Source organism: Ascaphus truei, chromosome 2 (assembly GCF_040206685.1).
Source record: "Ascaphus truei isolate aAscTru1 chromosome 2, aAscTru1.hap1, whole genome shotgun sequence".
Classification (NCBI taxonomy): domain Eukaryota; kingdom Metazoa; phylum Chordata; class Amphibia; order Anura; family Ascaphidae; genus Ascaphus; species Ascaphus truei.
In genome coordinates this window covers 164,361,224-164,381,431 of record NC_134484.1, presented here as the reverse complement: position 1 = coordinate 164,381,431, position 20,208 = coordinate 164,361,224, and positions in this window count along the sequence as shown.

The window sequence follows — 20,208 nt, the reverse complement described above, 5'->3', positions numbered from 1 at the left end:
AAGAAATGTATTTTATTTAACTTGTTAATTTTATTAAAAGCTTTTTCAACATGTGTATTTTTTTTTGTGGTATATCATTTCTTGCAACTGTATGTATGTATGTATATATGTCTAGAGAGATATATACATACAGGGTAAGAAATGATGTTGTTTTAAAAGCTTTCTTTCATGTGTTTTAAATTAATTTGTCTATGCTGCTATGCTTTATTGTGTGTTTAAAGTATTTTAAAATTAGAAAGATGTAATTGTTGATATTGTGTGCTTGTGTTCAGGGTTAGCCTTGGTTTTAAAGTTTATATTCCGGTTGGTACTTATATTTTTTCACATGCTGAAATGTTCTGCTCGAGGCGTGAATTAGTTAATTGTTTCATTGTTCGGGATGGACTGTCAAATGTTTAGGGATGTAAATAATGATTGCTAATTGATTTCTGTTTACTTGATTGGTTAAAATAGTTGACTTGTTTGGAGGTACTGTACTGTATTTGTATTTAGCTTGCAATGATATTGTTCACATTCATTTGCAGAATGTATATGGTGCATAGATTTTATGCATCATTTATACAATGTAAATGCAATGTATTGATTGGAACGTGAGATTTTTCATTGGCATTTGATGATTTAGATTGTAAAATCAGTTAGGATTATTAAAGGAAATTCATTGTAATGTAGTGTGTCTGTATGGAGAAGTGTTATTTGTAGTACAGTATGGTTTTGATAACCCTTCTACATTTATTTGTATATTGGTTCATCATGTGTGTGTATATACTGTATATATATATATATCTGTATATATATATATATATATATATATATATATATATATATATATATATATATATATATATATATATATATACTGTATATATAGTTGCATGATGAAGCAACTGTACAAATTCATGGGTGAAGGGTGGGTATCGGGTCAGTGTGGCTTAACCCCTTAATTACCTTTGCGGTTATTATCCGATAAGGTGGTTAAGGGGTTAATTGATATCTGAATGTAATTGCAATGTATTGGCTTTGTTTTGGCAATGTATTTTGTGGACAAGACAAGAATGTTGCTGGCGACGGAGACTTCTTCTTGATGAGGTCAGTAGCACTTTATTATTTATTTGAATATGCTAGTTAATGTTTTTAATAATGGGCAATTAATCTATTATCCATATCTGGGGGGGGGGGTGTATGTATTGAACGTATAGGCCAGGTTTATTTTTTTTACATTCAGGGTTTGTTCCGTGGTTCCGCGTGAGACCTCTGGAGACCACGGTTTCCTCGGGTATCTCACGGGTACCAGGCTGGTGGTTCCACGGGTGACACATGCGGGGCTGAAGCGGTGGCCTCACATCTGTGGGGGCACAGCGGACCCGTAGTCTGCGGGGATGAAGCTGTGTGGTCCCACTTCTGTGGGGGCACCGCTGACCCATAGTGAGCACCCGTGAGTTCCCCAGACCCCCGTGGGAACCACCCGAGGCCCCGCAGACACCTGTGGGTCTGACCCAGGGCTCCCAGACATCCTTGGGCCTACCGTGGGGACCCAATTGTGGCCCACGGTGACCCAAGGAGACCACCTGGGAGCCATGGTGCTGGCGGGAGCCACCAGCAGGCCTCCAGAACCTGTTTGAAAAGGGCTGCTGGTACCCTGTAGGTCTGTCAGGTGCCCCGCCAGCCCACCGGGGACTCGCGTGGGGCTGCGTTATGAACTCTGTTTGTAAAAGGATAAATCTTGTATTTATGGGGGGGCACAGGGGGTGGGTAATGTATTTAATAAATATAATTATGTTTATTGTGGGTCACTATTGTTTTTATTGTGGGTACTGGGGGTGGTGGGGGGTTCCCCGACGGTATGTGGGTAGGCCTCCCTTGTGGGTAGTGGGTGAGGGGGGTTAGGCCTCACGAGGTGAGGGGTTAGTGTGGGAGGTTATGTAGGCGTCCCGAGTGGTGGGTGAGGGTGGGTTAACCCCTTAATGACTGTAGCGGTTAATAAGATGGGGGGGGGGTAACAGTATGTGGGTAGTGGGTGAGGGTGGTTATACCTCACAGTATGCACATCGGGTCTCCCCCCCCTCCCCACATTTACATAAACTGCACTCACAGCAACACAGACAGGGAGATTTAACAGACACAATAGGGGGAGGGGGCTTTACACAGATCACAGTCAAGGAGGTGGGTTATAACCCACTCCCCCTCCCCACATTTACATAAACTGCACTCACAGCAACACAGGCAGGGGGAGGGGGCTTTATACAGATTACACTCAAGGCAGGGAGATTTAACAGAAACATTAGGGGGGAGGGGGCTTTAAACAGATTACGCTCAAGGCAGGGAGATTTAACAGAAACATTAGAGGGGAGGGGGCTTTACACAGATTACACTCAAGGCAGGGATATACAGGGGATGTACTGTACTGTATGTTGTTTATTGCAATGCTTCAATGTGTGTAGAGTATAATGTTTTTTACAATTAGATAGATGTAATCCTTGGTATTGTAAGGGTTAGCTTTGGTTTTAAATTTTGTTTTCTGGTTGGTACTTATGGTGGTGATTGGAGGTGCAGGGGGGTGATTGGAGGTGCAGGGGGGTGATTGGAGGTGCAAGGGGGTGAGGTGCAGGGGATGTGATGTGCAGGAGGGGGGAGGTGATGTGCAGGAGGGGTGATGTGAGGTGCAAGGGGTGAGGTGCAGGGGGTGAGGTGCAGGGGTGATTGGAGGTGCAGGGGGGTGATTGGAGGTGCAGGGGGGTGAGGTGCAGGGGATGTGATGTGCAGGAGGGGGGAGGTGATGTGCAGGAGGGGTGATGTGAGGTGCAGGGGGTGAGGTGCAGGGGTGATTGGAGGTGCAGGGGTGATTGGAGGTGCAGGGGGGTGATTGGAGGTGCAGGGGGGTGATTGGAGGTGCAGGGGGGTGATTGGAGGTTTAGGGGGTGAGGTGCAGGGGATGTGATGTCCAGGAGTGGGGATGTGATGTGCAGGAGGGGGGGGTGTGATGTGCAGGAGGGGTGATGTGAGGTGCAGGGGGTGAGGTGCAGGGGTGATTGGAGGTGCAGGGGGGATTGGAGGTGCAGGGGTGATTGGAGGTGCAGGGGTGATTGGAGGTGCAGGGGTGATTGGAGGTTCAAGGGGGTGATTGGAGGTGCAGGGGGGTGATTGGAGGTTTAGGTGGGTGAGGTGCAGGGGATGTGATGTCCAGGAGTGGGGAGGTGATGTGCATGAGGGGTTATGTGAAGTGCAGGGGGTGAGGTGCAGGGGTGATTGGAGGTGCAGGGGTGATTGGAGGTGCAGGGGGTGATTGGAGGTGCAGGGGGGTGATTGGAGGTGCAGGGGATGTGATGTGCAGGAGGGGGGAGGTGATGTGCAGGAGGGGTGATGTGAGGTGCAGGGGGTGAGGTGCAGGGGGGTGATTGGAGGTGCAGGGGGGTGATTGGAGGTGCAGGGGGTGAGGTACAGGGGATGTGATGTGCAGGAGGGGGGGGGGTGATGTGCAGGAGGGGTGATGTGAGGTGCAGGGGGTGAGGTGCAGGGGTGATTGGAGGTGTAGGGGTGATTGGAGGTGCAGGGGTGATTGGAGGTGCAGGGGTGATTGGAGGTGCAGGGGGGGTGATTGGAGGTGCAGGGGGGTGATTGGAGGTGCAGGGGGGTGAGGTGCAGGGGTTGTGATGTGCAGGAGGGGGGGGGTGATGTGCAGGAGGGGTGATGTGAGGTGCAGGGGTGATTGGAGGTGCAGGAGAGAGTGATGTGAGGTGCAGGGGGGAGAGTGATGTGAGGTGCAGGGGGGGAGAGTGATGTGAGGTGCAGGGGGGGAGAGTGATGTGAGGTGCAAGGGGAGAGAGTGATGTGAGGTGCAAGGGGAGAGAGTGATGTGAGGTGCAAGGGGAGAGAGTGATGTGAGGTGCAGGGGGAGAGAGTGATGTGAGTTGCAGGGGGAGAGAGTGATGTGAGGTGCAGGGGGGAGAGTGATGTGAGGTGCAGGGGGGGAGAGAGGTGTGAGGTGCAGGGGGAGAGTGGTCTGAGGTGCAGGGGGGAGAGTGGTGTGAGGTGCAGGGGGGGAGAGTGGTGTGAGGTGCAGGGGGAGGAGAGGGGTGTGAGGTGCAGGGGGGGAGAGTGGTGTGACGTGCAGGGGGGGGGGAGAGTGGTGTGAGGTGCAGGGGGGGGAGAGTGGTGTGAGGTGCAGGGGGGGAGAGTGGTGGGAGGTGCAGGGGGGGAGAGTGGTGTGAGGTGCAGGGGGGGAGAAGGATGTGAGGTGCAGGGGGGTGGGATGTGTGTGGTGTGCAGGGGGGTATTGTGTGTTTGATGTGGAGAGGGAGATGGGGGTATGAGAGATAGATGGGGAGTATCGCAAAGGTTGATAGTGAGGGGTTCTTGGGGAGATATGAGGATGATGATGAGGGGTGCTGGAGGAGATATATGAGGATGATGATGATGATGATGACGAGAGGTGCTGGAGGAGAGATGATGATGATGATGATGATGATGATGATGATGATGATGATGATGATGATGATGATGATGATGATGATGATGATGATGATGATGATGATTTTACCCGTGCGGCCCAATTTTTTTTTCCTTGGAGCAGTTCGGCCCTTCTCGCTTTACGAGTTGTGCAGGCCTGATTTAGATTGTAAGATCAGTTAGGGTTATTAAAGGAAATTCATTGTAATGTAGTGTGTCTGTATGGAGAAGTGTTATTTGTAGTACAGTATGATTTTGATAACCCTTCTACATTTATTTGTATATTGGTTCATCATGTGTGTGTATATACTGTATATATATATATATATATATATATATATATATATATATATATATATATATATATATATATATATATATATATATATATATATATAGGGATTGTTGTTATATATATACTGTATATATATATATACTTATTTATATTCATGTATTTAATACCGCTACGGTCGTGAAGGGGTTAAGTGCACCCGCTACCCCCCCGCAAGCCCTAAACAACCACCGTTGGGGCTAATACCCCCTTCACCCACCCCCGGTACCCACAATAAAAAAATTCACACACAGCAGCAGCACAATTAATAAATAAATCTAAATAAATAAATAAATACATGAATATAAATAAATACATTTAAAATACATTTTTATTCATAGTGTAGATGTGCACGGGGTCTCCGGAGCTTAACCGCTTTGGTTTTAGGTCTGGGGACCCCCTGCTTCCCGAGACACAGGCCCGTTTAGGAATTTTGCTTAATGATCCAATCATAGGCAAAAATCTACCACCCAAAATACCGGTGATATTTCAGAAGGCCAGAAATATAAAATCAATCGTGGCACCCAGTAGACTGAAAAAATTCGGAAATGCTGTACAAACAAATAAGAACGTTAAAAATGGTAATTTCCTGTGCAATCGCTCAAGATGCCTTACATGCAAACACTTAAAAAAGACTGAGAGTGTCACATCCCACTCAAATGGATCTGTACATCAAATAAAAGGCCATATCAACTGTCTGTCCACTCACATTGTATACGCGATTACATGCCCCTGTGGCCTTCAGTATATTGGTAGAACCAAAAGGGCCCTATGTATACGATTCCTGGAACATCGACGTAATATAATTCATGGGTTAAAAACACATAGTTTATCCAGACATTACGAATTGAAGCACAATAAAGATCCGTCCTCATTAGTAATCATGGGGGTTGAGGCTATAAATTCTACACTTCTGAGTGGAGACAGGCACAAATTGCTCAATCTGAGAGAAACATACTGGATCTACGAATTAAATACATTGAGTCCAGAAGGCCTAAATGATTGTATTGATGTCAGCACAGTCATCTAATCCGACCTCTGTCTATTTTTTTGGGACGGATTTTTCTCCTGTTTTTCTTTGCCTTTTTTCTTTTTGCTCCTTGTTACTGTAGGATAGGTACCATTACATGTCTGGTGACCACGGAGGTCTGGGTTGAACATGGTCACATGTTCCCTTCGTGATCGCCTGACACAGGTGATTATTAATCTAAATTCACCCATTATGGTGTTAATAATTTATGATAGCACATATACATTTAGTTAAGGGTTCATATTATTGATAGCACATACATATACATATAACACAGTGCCATACTAGGACACATTTATTAATATTTGTTATTTCACGTATCACATACACATAGATTTCCATTTTTCACCTTCACATTTTCCCCCCCTCTCCCCCCTCTATTCCCCCTCCCCCCCCCCCATCGAGGAGTGTTGGGAGTAAGCTGAACCATGCAATCTTACTGGGCTGATGATTCAAGTGGCCTAGGATACATGCCCGGTCTAAACTTCCTAATATATTTCTTAACTCCATACTATATTCTTTATGGAGTTCAATGCTGCTCTTTTCCACGCTGGTTCTATTTTATAGTCCAAATTGGATTTATATACATAAACACAAAGATACTTTAACCTCCATCTTATGGGACACTGACTAACACTCATTTAATATCACAAATGGTTCTGCAATATTAAGAGTAAAACCACTCATAAGGGATTATGGTTTCAATCTTTATCCATGATAATACTAAGTAAAATATAAATAATGTACTAAGATAAAAATCAATTGGTATCTAAGAGACTATTATGCTCTTTCTTGTTCATTAATTGATCTACCCTCTTTAAGCCACATTTATATTGTATTGAATAAATATCTAACTCTTCTGTTCATTGGGGCATTTAGGATATCTTGAGATGTACCCTTATAGTATGTTTAACTAAAACAAATAAGGACATTGACTATGAAATAATTTTTGTTTTATAAGAATAATAATAATAATTTTTTGTTTAACATATGAAATGTATAACTGTTGCTAAATATCATTTATATTGAGGTGTTGGCAACTACAGTATATTCTCTTGATATCTCTAGATACACCCTTGTAGTCCGTATAATAACAACAAAATAACATAGACAAGGACATCAACTATATATTTGTTTTAATAATTTTATAGTATAACTGGTATTCATCAGTATTGTATATATATTTCTTTGTGCTGGCAAGTATTTAGTGATGTGGATGCAACATTAGGTGTTCACATGTGTATTCAATCGGTTCCACGTACAATTTAAATTGCCAACACATTGTTTTTTGCCTTTTAACTAATTAAGCTAATTGGATTTGGGAGGTATATAATATGAGACACCACACACCCAGAGTCCATCCCCTGAAGAAGTCTGTAAATCAGATGAAACGCGTAGGGAAGGTGTGCAGTGGACTTTGCAACGCTTGCCATTGAACTGCTGAGAATCTGTACCGGTCCGGTAATTAGAACGGTTCCCGTGACGTCACCCGCTGGTCCGCGACTTCAACTGTCCCCGGTGGGAACTAAAGATCAACTGTTTGGTGTATACCAGGGGAGAGACCATCGTGGAGTGCCTGATACGTTAGTTCCTGCAGGCAGTGAACAACGGAGGCAGCAATCTGTTCCAGTGGAGTCACGGAGGGACTACAGCAGCAAAGCAGCATTTCCTGGTCCTAGGAGCATGAGTATTACTCATACAATGCTTTTAATTGTTCTATGTTTGTGAGTTCATTTTTATTGAGATTTTTGGGAATTAAATATATCTATTTTGCACAGTAATGCACTAGGATTTGGCGCTTTTTTTTCTTATATTATGCAGGTGGAGAGGGAGGTCGTTGTGCCCTTTTAAGAAGCTGCCTGTTGGTCCTAATAGTGCTACTGTCACTCCCCAATTATTGGACTTATTTGTTGGACTCTAGAGGACTATCTGCATTGAGCAGATTAAGGCAAAGTTCACAGCACCACACAATAATTTTTTTTTTGTATAATTGCATGTTTTTAGCTTTTTTTTTTTTTATATTGGACATTCACAGTGCATTTTTGGTATATTAATTAATTTCATTATTTAGGATATATTGTATTGGTATATCATTATATTAATTAATTAATATCATGTTGATGTATTTATGATTTATTACCGGTTCAATTAATTTTATATATCCTATACTTCTGGCTTTACACACACGAGCGCAGACCCTTATTGTATATATATATATATATATATATATATATATATATATATATATATATATATATTATATATACATACATACATACATACATACATTGTGACAGAGGCTGGAACAGTGAATTGAGAGATGCTGCAGCCAGTCCACAGAGCGTTAATCTCCTCAGAGAAAGAGCAGCAGCTGAAAACTGATTAATCAGGGGCTGGGCTCCTCAGTGAAACAAAGAAGTGTTTTAAAAGACACAGGAAGCTGCTATACTGTGCTTTACTCCACAGAGAGAAGGGAAGTGAAAGTTCTCCCAGCTGGGGAGAATCTGGCTGTTATGGACCCTAGAACTGAAAGAAGCAGGCCTTCGGGGTCCAGCTCGGAATCACACACAGGATAAAGACAACGACTGACAGGGCATGTTTTGGCTTGAGAACCAGCTTAGGTGGCCATGCAGTTAGTTAGGGCGAAAGCTATGGTGTAGTTAGCTTTCCCTAAAGGGAATAATTTTATTTATTAAGTTTTATTATGATTTAAAGGGACAGTACCCACTGTTTATTTGTTTGTGGTTAATAAACCACTACAGTTAAAGCTTTACACAACGTCTAGCGTCTTACTGACCCTGCCGCGAGGCCGTCCTGCCACAATAAATATATATATATATATATATATATATATATATATATATATATATATATATAATGGGGTTGCAGACCTGCCTAAGACATGCAGATGAGCATACAGTTGTATTTATATTTGCATATTTGCTTTGCTGTGGAGGGTTTTTGTCACTTTTTTTACTCACCAAAACGTAACTCAGTATGGTAAACCCCATCCTTTAGCTTCTTTGCATAGCCAGTTAATCAACCCCACACTGATGAGACCCATTAAGGTCGAAACAGCTGTCTGTGGGTGGGTTTTCTGGCTATGCCCCTTAACCATGGCTGTGCTCAAAGCTGTGACCATGCAGCAAGCTTAAGCCTATAGGGAACCATGTTAAAATGGTTTTTGAAGCAAAAAGTGGCACTGTGTGCTCATTTGCATGTCATTTCCCAGAATCCCTTGCTGCAGTGGATGTGCTGTGTGCTGGATGATAATGGTGAAAGGCGGGGTTGCAGACCTGCCTAAGACATGCAGATGAGCATACAGTTGTATTTACATTTATATATATATATATATATATATATATATATATATATATATATATAATATATGTTTTGGGTGGTAAACAACTTAGCTACCCACCCACTTAGAAAGGGCTGGAGTAAAGGTTTAATTATTCTCCAAAGTCAAGTAGGCCTTTATTTTGTTTGTTTTTGTATGTTTTTCCTTGTTAAAGGGACAGGCGCAATAAAGCCAAGATATAATTTCACCCTAATTGGTCTCCATTAAATGTACCTCTGCACACATCTCTTACACCAGGAGAGGGATTTCAGCAGGGGAGACACGGAGACAGATTTAGGAAAGAGTAAAGTGATTCTGGCAGCAGCGTTTAGGATAGATTGTATTGGAGACAGGTGAGAGGCAGGAAGGCTGGACAGCAGGAGGTTACAGTAATCGAGACTGGAGAGAATGAGACTCTGTGTCAGAGTTTTAGCAGTTGAGCAACAGAGGAAATGGCATAGCTTTGTAAAATTGCAAAAAATATTGCAAAAAAAAGGGAATGTTTTTCAATACTGCAAAATATTGAAAAAGCTACAGGTTTTAGCTACTTTTTGAATGTGAGACGAGAATGTGAGAGAGGAGTCGAGTGTGACCCCTAGGCAGCATGCTTTATGCTACTGGGTGAATGATCGTACTTCCAACAGTAATGTGAAAGGAGATAGTAGGGCCAGGTTGGGGAGGAAATATGAGGAGCTCTGTTTTTGACATGTTATGTTTAATGGAAGGTTATGCAAGGTTATGCTTTGCAAAGTACATTTGTTCTCGACTGGTTAAAATGGTTTCAGGTTGGGATTAGATATTGGTATCATTAACTATGGTCAATAATGTTGTTTATTGTAGTGGTACTTATGAAGATCAACAATGAGGGATGGTTAGCCTGCTGCAAGCAGAAGGTGTGTGCTTTTGGGACGGATTAGCTGGATTAGTCAGTGCATGTCTTCTACAGTAGTTAAAGATTTTGGATACACTTGATTGTAATTTCCTGACGATGGATGGGCAACTCCCCAATATGTTGTCATTTTCTCCATTTCAATCTATTAAACATGCTACAGCTAGAATCGTGTCTTTCCTAGAACAGTTCCTGCTCTTCTCATTAAAATCTTGAACAAAACAAAGCACAATTCCCAATGGACATACAGGGAAGAGAAAAAACAAAAAATAGTGCAATATGTTTAAAACCACCCAAGAAAAGTAACCCAGTGATCAGGTAATGTATGCACTCACAAGGTGAAAATCATTTTCAAACTTTTGAGAGTAGTGGTACTGGTGGTCTTGGTGATGTTGTTCCTTATAGTGATTACATTTTTCACAAAGGTTTGGAATGAGAGAGAACATGAACATTATGTAGTTCTATAAGATACTTTATATTATGAAAAGTAAAATCAGTGCACTCACAAACAGCATATAATAAAAAAAAGTATTCAGAGCTTGTAGCCTACAACAGCCGAGGCGTCCTGGTCTCACCATGTGATACACCTTTGTGTCTCCTCCAAGAATGTCCCTTCTGGTTTTGCTAGGGGGCGGGTCAGTCGTCTCGCTTGTCTCCTCCTGGATGCTACTGGTGACCAGCTTCATCAGGGGATCATGAATTCAAGTGTGCTTTATCAGTCTTTAAATATTGTCCCTTGATACCATCATCGTACGCCGTTGTACATTGAAAATACATCCTGAATTCACTCTGGCAATTCTTAATGTTAAGAAAATACAAGAAAAGAAAAATGCACAACTCTCAGGGTAGTCTTTTGAATTATATTGCACATATAATAAGGGTAAGTATTGCACATACAAAAAGTGAAAATAAATGTATGATTCTTTATTTCAATAATAATTGGTTTGACACAGGTTTTTTGCAGTTCAAAATATCATTTATTATTCTAGAGGCAGTTACAAATAAGCTTCAGGCATTTACAGGTTAAGAATGGAGAACATATCCTTGGGCTATGTTTTTTTTGTTCTTATGCATCTACTCTAAACCAGGATTCTTGTAGTTATTTCCCTAGCTACTAAATTGATTTATGCATAGCTTGTTAGAATACAATTACAATAATAAAATCCTTGTCCGGTCACAATGCCTTGGCCAGACAAGGTTGTATACTCGAAATGTACTATAAATAATTCACTTGTTCTAACATTTTTACAAAATAAGTTATTTCCCTTAAATGTGTTCTTATATTACACAATCTTTCTCAGTTCAGTCTGTATGTGTGGAGAAACAAAATTAATACAAACAGACTACGTAAATTCCGAATCACATAAATACCATCGACAAAAAGATAGATAGAATCAAGCATATACTGTAGAATAAAAACCATGAAGACAGCTTCTACACAGGAACGGACAAACCTTGTCGCAGGAACACAAACACTGTGGCAAATAGGTGATGATTGGATCCACAATCACAGGAACAGTGCAGGACGTTTGGTATTATGTCTTGAGATATACGCTCCCAATCCACGCGTTAGGGAGGAAGCCATGATGTACTGCAGAAGCGGCTGACAATAGTGATCACTCTCCCGCTACCTTAGTCGACTTGCTCTCGGGCATCTGATTATGACGTCACCGTAGAATATGCCACAAGAAAATCCCCAGAGCATCTCGTAAACGGTCAAATGCCAGTCTTTTCAGATCAGGACCAGAAGCGCTTCAATTATAGAGGAAGTCACAATGTTACTAATGTAACTCAAAGTACATACAGCGCATTTCGTAGCGGGTTGCTACTTTATCAGGGATTGGAGACCAGCTTCCTCCGGCTGGTGAATTCAAGTGTAGTCTTTTAACATAATTATGGTCCACAGAACAGGTTTATATACAGTAGAATTCGATGTCAGATTTAACATAATAGAATTCCTAGAGGTCTGAGAATTCCTATAAATCCCTCATTTGATCTAGAAGATAGTGTTTTTGTTAAAGTATGGAACAAGGTTTTAGACAATTGTTTACATACATTAATTGATTTTAATTATCAAACAACAAAAAACACACTTGAAAATACTAGGAGAAGAAATAGATGTTATCCAGGAGACACTCACGCCACTAGTGACTACAGCAGAATTCATTGAAAAAGACACAATCTTACAAAATAAATTAGGCACTTTAGAAAAAGAGTTAGAATCATCTAAAATGCGTAAATTTATACGCGACGAAGAAGATTATAGTAAGGGTGAACAAAGAACATGAACAGATAATGAGTGTATCTAGAGAGGTACACAAAATAGAATCCCTTTGTAGGCGCACCGCAGACCGTTATAGAATAAATGTGGTCAGGGCAAGAAAATGTGTTTAACAAAATAATAAATATTTTTAATCAAATTTGTGATTGTGTAATAAAAATAGCAAATATTGAAAAACTAGTATTTACTATATTAAAAGACACTAGTTATGTCACAACAGTAGGTCCAGAGGAACTACTCTGGGCCCATCAGCAGATGTAGCTAATGTTAATTCACTGTGATGCCTTAGTTGTTAAGCATATATCAGATGTATATCAAGGTATATACATCTGATATATGCTTAACAACTAAGGCATCACAGTGAATTAACATTAGCTACATCTGCTGATGGGCCCAGAGTAGTTCCTCTGGACCTATCGTTGTGACATAACTAGTGACTTTTAATATAGTAAATACTAGTTTTTCAATATTTGCTATTTTTATTACACAATCACAAATTTGATTAAAAATATTTATTATTTTGTTAAACACATTTTCTTCCCCTGACCACATTTATTCTATAACGGTCTGCGGTGCGCCTACAAAGGGATTCTATTTTGTGTACCTCTCTAGATACACTCATTATCTGTTCATATATCCACTCCCTAGGCAGCACGCACTAACCAACAAGGGGTTTTCGAGCGAGGTTTCTATCTATAGTTATCTGAACAAAGAACATGGAAGAAAAATAGAAATAGAAAGAGACCGTGGGGACGGGGGAAAAGTAGAGAGAATGTAGATTATCATGGATCACATAAAAAACAATTAAAAAAAAAAAGATAATAATGAATGTAGGGAGAGAACACATTCTAAAGAAGGAAGGTTAAAGGGAGAGGGAGATAAAAAGACTAAAAAACCAACAAGGATCAACCTACATCTAGATCTGAACAACAAGAAAGGGAAAGGTCCAATTATACCCCCATTAACCAAGAAAAAAGGGATAAAAGAGAAAAGGATAGATTGTCTAAAACAAACCATTCCCCAGTGAATACAAATAAAAGAATAAATTCATTTGAAAAAAGGGATAGAAAAAGAGATGGAAGCCCAAAGAGAAATCATAGGGATAATGATTTTTTAGGGGAGGGACCTTCCACTTTGTGGGACAGGGAATTACAACCCCGCCACAAACAGAGAAGGATCCAAAGGGATCATCAACCAAAAGAAGTCGAAATTCAGAGGAAAGAGAGGGAGAAGGAGGAGAAAGGGAATACAAGAGAAGCAGCAAGTGAGAGATACTAACATCTTTAATTTAAGCTCGGTGCCTCTGACCAATGCCCAAGAGAGTGTAATCTCAAAGGGTTTAAGTTTTGCACCAATGAAGGGTCATAGTACATTTGATCTCTTTATAGATGCAAATAAATTTCTCCGGAAACTCACCATTAAGAGGTACTTTTTAGGAAAAGAACCACATTGTAGGCCAGCGGAGACAATACCCCCTGTAGTTTTGGAAGAAAGACGCATTATTCATACAGATCTAAAACCAAAATCTACGTTTTATCTCCACTTCGCCAAAGGCGAGCACTTGGAAGTCTTCTTCAATACGATTAATAAAGATTTAGAAGATTTGGCCACAAGTCATACCAAATTGAAAAATAATTTGACAAAGGAGGAAAAAAATGCCCTTAAAGATCTGATTGACAACGAAAATCTAGTCATAAAACAAGCAGATAAGGGAGGGGGGGTTGTCTTACTGGACAGAGAAGATTACAACAGAGAGGCACTCAGATTACTAGGAGACACATACACCTATGTGAAACTTAAAACAAATCCCACTAGGCAATTCACGGAAGAGTTAAAAGGGTCTTCTGAATGAAGGGAAAGAATTAAATATATTCAATAAAAATGAATTTAAGTTTCTATACAGTGACAGATAAAACTTCCAGTGTTTTATTACCTGCCAAAAGTTCATAAAAGTGTGGTCAATCCCCCGGGCAGACCCATAGTCTCGGGGATTGGCTCACTGACAGCTAATCTGTCACTGTATATAGACACATTTCTTCAGAAGCATGTAGTGCAGCAGAGGGCGTACCTGAGAGACACAACAGATGTAATTAACACTCTGAGTAAAGTTAAATGGGAGCAACATTTTATTATGGCCACTTGCGATGTGACATCGCTTTACACTATAATAGAACATGAAAAAGGATGTACAGCAATAAAAAAGATATTATCAAGGGACAAAGATCTCACCGAGATACAGATTATTTTTATTATAGATGGTATCAGGTTTATCCTGAACCATAACTACTTTTGGTATGGAGAAGAGTATTATCTTCAAAAATGTGGAACGGCGATGGAGACCAGGTTTGCCCCCAGTTACGCCAACCTGTTCATGGCCGTCTGGGAAGACGAGGAGATCTGGCAGGGTGGCGGTCTGGTGGCTGACCTGGTCCTCTGGCGCTGTTTCATAGACGACGTGTTTTTAATATGGAGGGGGGGTCAAGAGACCCTGGTAGAGTTTCTAGCTTCCTTGAATAACAATGAGAATAATTTGAAATTTACAAGTCATTACAGTCAACCCAGCATCAACTTTTTAGACCTTGTAATATTTATTGAGGAAAAAATCATTAAAACTAAGACATTTTTTAAAGACACGGACAAAAATAATTACATACTTACATCCAGTTGTCATCTGCCCAGATGGATGGATGGGGTTCCGTCGGGGCAGTTTACAAGGCTAAAGAGGAACTGTAGTGATCCTGAAACCTCCTCTATGCAAGCCGAACAGCGAAAACAGAGGTTTATAGAGAAGGGATACAGGGAGGAGAAACTCAGCAGGGCTCTGAGGAAAGTGGATATAACAAATAGAGAGGACCTGTTGAAATCAAAGGTTAAATCGTTAGAAAGAAGCAACAAGTTTGATTTTGCCTTCCTTACAAATTACAGTGGGGAAGCAAAAGAAATAAGAAACATCATAGGCAAACATTTGGGTATACTTAAAAATGACCTAATTCTGGGGAACATCATCCCAGAAAGGCCAAACATCATCTTTAGAAGAGCGACTAATCTCAAAAATAAACTTACACCGAGTGCTCTAAAGACAGAGAGTTCTAATTCCAGTAGTTGGCTTCAAATTGGGAAAGGATTTTTTAGTTGTAGTAGTTGCAGAGCATGTGAATTTAAAACTAGCAAAAAAACGGATTTTTGCTCTAATATCACAAATGAAGTTTTTCAGATTGAATCGTGTTTAACATGCAGAACCGATCATGGGATATATATCCTAGAATGCCCTTGCAAACTTCAATATATAGGAAAGACAGAAAGACCGGTCAGGACCAGAATATTAGAACATCTAAGTAGCATTATGAGAAACCTAGTCACACATAGTGTCTCAAATCATTTTCTAGAGAAACACCAGGGAGACCCTAAAGGACTAACATATATGGCCATAGAAAATGTAAAACAACACTGGAGAGGAGGTGACCGAAATATAGAACTAATTAAGAGAGAGTCCTTCTGGATCCATAAGTTAAGAACCCTCCATCCAAGAGGTCTGAACATGGAAATAGATGTTGCTCCTTTTCTTAGATGAATGTCTGGTCCTAATGCTTCTTTCCCTCTCTATTCATCCCGCTTCTCCTGTAGGTAATCAACACGTCGTCATCATACATACTGTTCATGTTGTATTGTGTGTATAATAACTAGTTCATCATAAGGCCATAATTAGAGATGTTTTATTATAAAGAGTGTCAATTTGTTCAATTGTTATATCTGTGTGTCTCTTATCTCCAAGTTTAAATTATTTTAAATTGTTTCAAGTGTGCTCCAATATCAAGAGCGCTGACATGTCTCAATGCTGTAATTGTATAGTTCTATCTGTTTAGTATATCCTACTCTAATGGTGAGAGTATTATTATACTCTAGTATTACAAATGCTAATTTCCAATATATGGTATACCTTTATATTCCTCTGACTTTAGATTGTGTAATAAGAGGATGATGCATTCACACCATTATATGACTCTGTGACATGTTTTTTATTGGATCCCATGTTCGTTTTTGTATCCCAAACTACAACCTTCATGAGCCTAAATGCTCTATATTTCAATTTGATCCTAGATTTTATTACAGCATATATGTGCACATATGGTCCATTTATCAGTAATTGATGTGTAGATCATAGTAACCCTGCTGTCCCCTTTTTATACATGATGGTGTGTATACAGCACATTTCTGCTTTAATACTCCATGAGGCATTTAGAGGGTTAAAGTATACCCTTAATTGATCTGGTTATATAAGTATTAGAGGGGAGGGGATCCTATACTCCTGACGAAGACTGTTGTCCTATTGGGTGAAACGCGTAGAGTGGACCCGCCCAGGAAGTGCAAGGATTGGTCCTGCCAGCCGCACCGGAAGTGACGTGACGGAGCTCAGTGCGTCAACCGGAAGTGACGTATCGCATCGGGGAAAGCACTGGAGGTGATCCTGAAACTATCACTGTGAACAGCAAAGAAGTAACGGCGGTGCGGTGAGCGGTGGCCATATCCCTATCACTCCTGAGTCACTTATTAAAGTGATAAATGCTTATATTTAATTTTAACATTGTAAGTGCGCATTTTTTAGCTACATTATAAAGTTATCCTTTTTTACCATTGATCTGCACCATGGAGATTTGTTTCTATTTTTCCATGTTCTCATCCATTTGATTTGTGAATGTGAGAGGTATCCTGTCTACATCTAGAAGACTTTACAGACTCCACAGATCCTGTATTTGCCCATACCATACTGCTATCCTGTGAGTAGGCTGCACACAAGAGCCAAGATTTTCACATACTGTCACACTGAATTATACAGTCTGCACTTAGTTTGTGTTTCTTCTGTTGTTTTTTTCCTTCATGCTCCCCCTGGGTTCTGAGAACATATATCGATCATCTGGGACCAGTGAAGACAGTCCCTTCCAGAGGGTTTGAGCAGGGGTTACAACTTCTTATATACACTTGATTTATTGCACTATTATTAGTCACTTATATTCACGCACTTTATTATAAGTTTAAATAGTTATTTATTCACTTAAGTATTCGTGATCACTAGTATTGTTTCAGCGCCTGTTTTTACACTATCACCTTGCCACAGATTTAACATAAAGCCAACATTGGATTAGATTCTGTTTTTCGGATTTGGACTTGGATTGAGATTTGGATTTGAATTCAGATTTTCAATAATAGAAAAAAAAAACATCGGATTTGCCTTTTTGAGACAGCCGTGGAAATTCGTGGCTGAAAGGAGCCCGCGGCAGATTCAAATTAGAAGAAAAAAATCTGCTCATCTCTAGCGTCCATATAGATATAATGACATCAAACCACATCAAATGGAAAGCATAACAACACCACACATTCTATACAAATAGTAACCCTGACATTTAATGCAATAACAGAAGTGTACCGGGCACTCCTATATAGAGTGAAGACTGATTATACTGTACAAGTGCTCGGTGCAATAATAATGTACAAAGTGCATGCTACAAAGGTGAAGTGAATAGTATCAAGGCAAAGTGAATGCCAAGTCAATATAATGAAGGCAACATGCAACGTCAACCTAGGCCAAAGTGCTTAAAGCTGCAGTATAGCCTTTTTTATTTCTTTTTTTACTTCAATAGTTTCATGTGGGCTATCTCTAATTACATAAAGAACTGCATAGCTGCCGGTCAATTCGTTCTCCGTCTATTGATCGGCAAAGTTTGGCGACAACTTTAAATATGGAGAATGTAAATCGTTGCTATAGGAACAAGCATGCTTGTTAAAATAGAATACAAGAAAATTGGTCTTTCAAAGTTGTTTTTTTAAAACAGAAAATGCTAAAAGTATTTTTTCTTACTACAGAACTGATTTATTAAAAAACCCCACAGATGCAGGATATTGACTGAACTGCAGCTTTAATAAACAAACAGTGAAAAATGCTGCTCAAAAACCCTTTGGGGAATGGTCCAAAAATGATCCTTGTGGAATGGTATTCAAAGATTGGGGAGTGCAGGTTTCATAATATATGTGGAGAAATAAATAAAAACACAATACAGTGTAATACATTCCCAAATTATAATGGGCTGTGGTTGGAAAACCTTTGAAGTGGGGACTCACATTCTTCCAGACACAAACATGCACTTCCAAAACTGTGGGAATTATTCCCAGGGGTTGGCTAGGATCCTAATAAGCCCTGGCATATAGCTCAGGTGAGTGGAAAGGTCTTGTTTCTCATGCAGTATAAATGTGGTAATCTCAATGTAAAGAGAAAACAAACATAGTGCGATTCAAATAGATAATGTAGTTTATATGTAAAAACCTCTATAAAAATGGAGAGAAAGAGAGAGAGAGAGAGAGAGAGAGAAAGAGAAAAGAGAAAAGAAGTTTAGAAGGACAGCTTCAAGACCTGAGGAAGGACCTGGAGTCTGAGCGTGCTGGCCGCAAGAAGACAGAGAAACAACAGCGTGACCTAGGCGAAGAGCTCGAAGCTCTGAAGACTGAGTGGGACACTACGCTAGACTCTATCACTGCTCAGCAGGAGGTCTAATATGAAGAAAACCTTTAAGATGAGGTGGATGTCAGACATGTCTGACAAAGAGGATGGTGCACGGGATAGTGCACGGGCCGCTCACAGGACAATGTTTCGCTGGGGAGAGGGATATGTGATGCCGTCACTGCCCTCTAGGGGCAAGAATGGGGCAGTTGTGGGACTTTACAGCTCTCATAGAGTTAATCCTTCTGGAAAGGTCTGTTCAGCTGCGAGTTAATGAGCTTATTAGCATAGCCTGTATAGTCAGGAAGTGATACAGAGATTCCCCCCCCATGCTGCCAGAAACACACTGTTGAGAGTGACACAGAGAGGGTGAGAGACACTGCTGCTATACTGATCTGAAGGCACACACAGACAGCCCTGTGAGAGACTGAAAGGGGACCTGCTGCAGGTACACTGGGTAAAAGTGGGGAAAGAGTTTAGTTCTCCCATGATTAGTTAGGGACTAAGCAGTATTTGTCAGTACTCCTGGAAGGAATTAGGTCTTTTGTTTCTGTTTTGTGTTATGAGTTAACCCTGTACCTGCTTTGTACCCTGTAAATAAACCCCTGCTTAGAAAGTACAGTGTTTCCTGCCTTTGATCTGGACAAAAGATCCAACGCTGGGACTGAGGCGTCACAATATATATATATATATATATATATATATATATATATATATATATATATATATAAAATCAAAAAATAAATAGATGATACCGTTCTGTGGCTAACGAAATGCTTTTATTTGTACGAGCTTTCGAGATACACTGATCTCTTCTTCCGGCCCGGAAGAAGAGATCAGTGTATCTCGAAAGCTCGTACAAATAAAAGCATTTCGTTAGCCACAGAACGGTATCATCTATTTATTTTTTGATTATTGAAGCTCGGCTAACACGGTACTGATACCTCTACATGTATATATATATATATATATATATATATATATATATATATATATATAGGGAACCATGTTAAAAATGGTTATTGAGGCAAAAAGTGACACTGTGTGCTCTTTTGCATGTCATTTCCCAGAATCCCTTGCTGCAGTGGAAGTGCTGTATGCTGGGTGATAATGGGGAAAGGCGGGGTTGCAGACCTGCCTAAGACATGCAGATGAGCATACAGTTATATTTGTATATAATATATATATATATATATATATATATATATATATATATATTTATATATATATATATATATATAGACACACAGGTATAACCGCATCAGAAAACCTCAGAGAGTCACTACTGATAAAAAGCCAAAAATATGCCAAAATGAAGGCAGATGGCGGTGCTATGGGAAAAATTAATAAAAACACACAAAAAAGACAGAAATCCCAATGAAAAGCACTCAGATCACGAAAAAT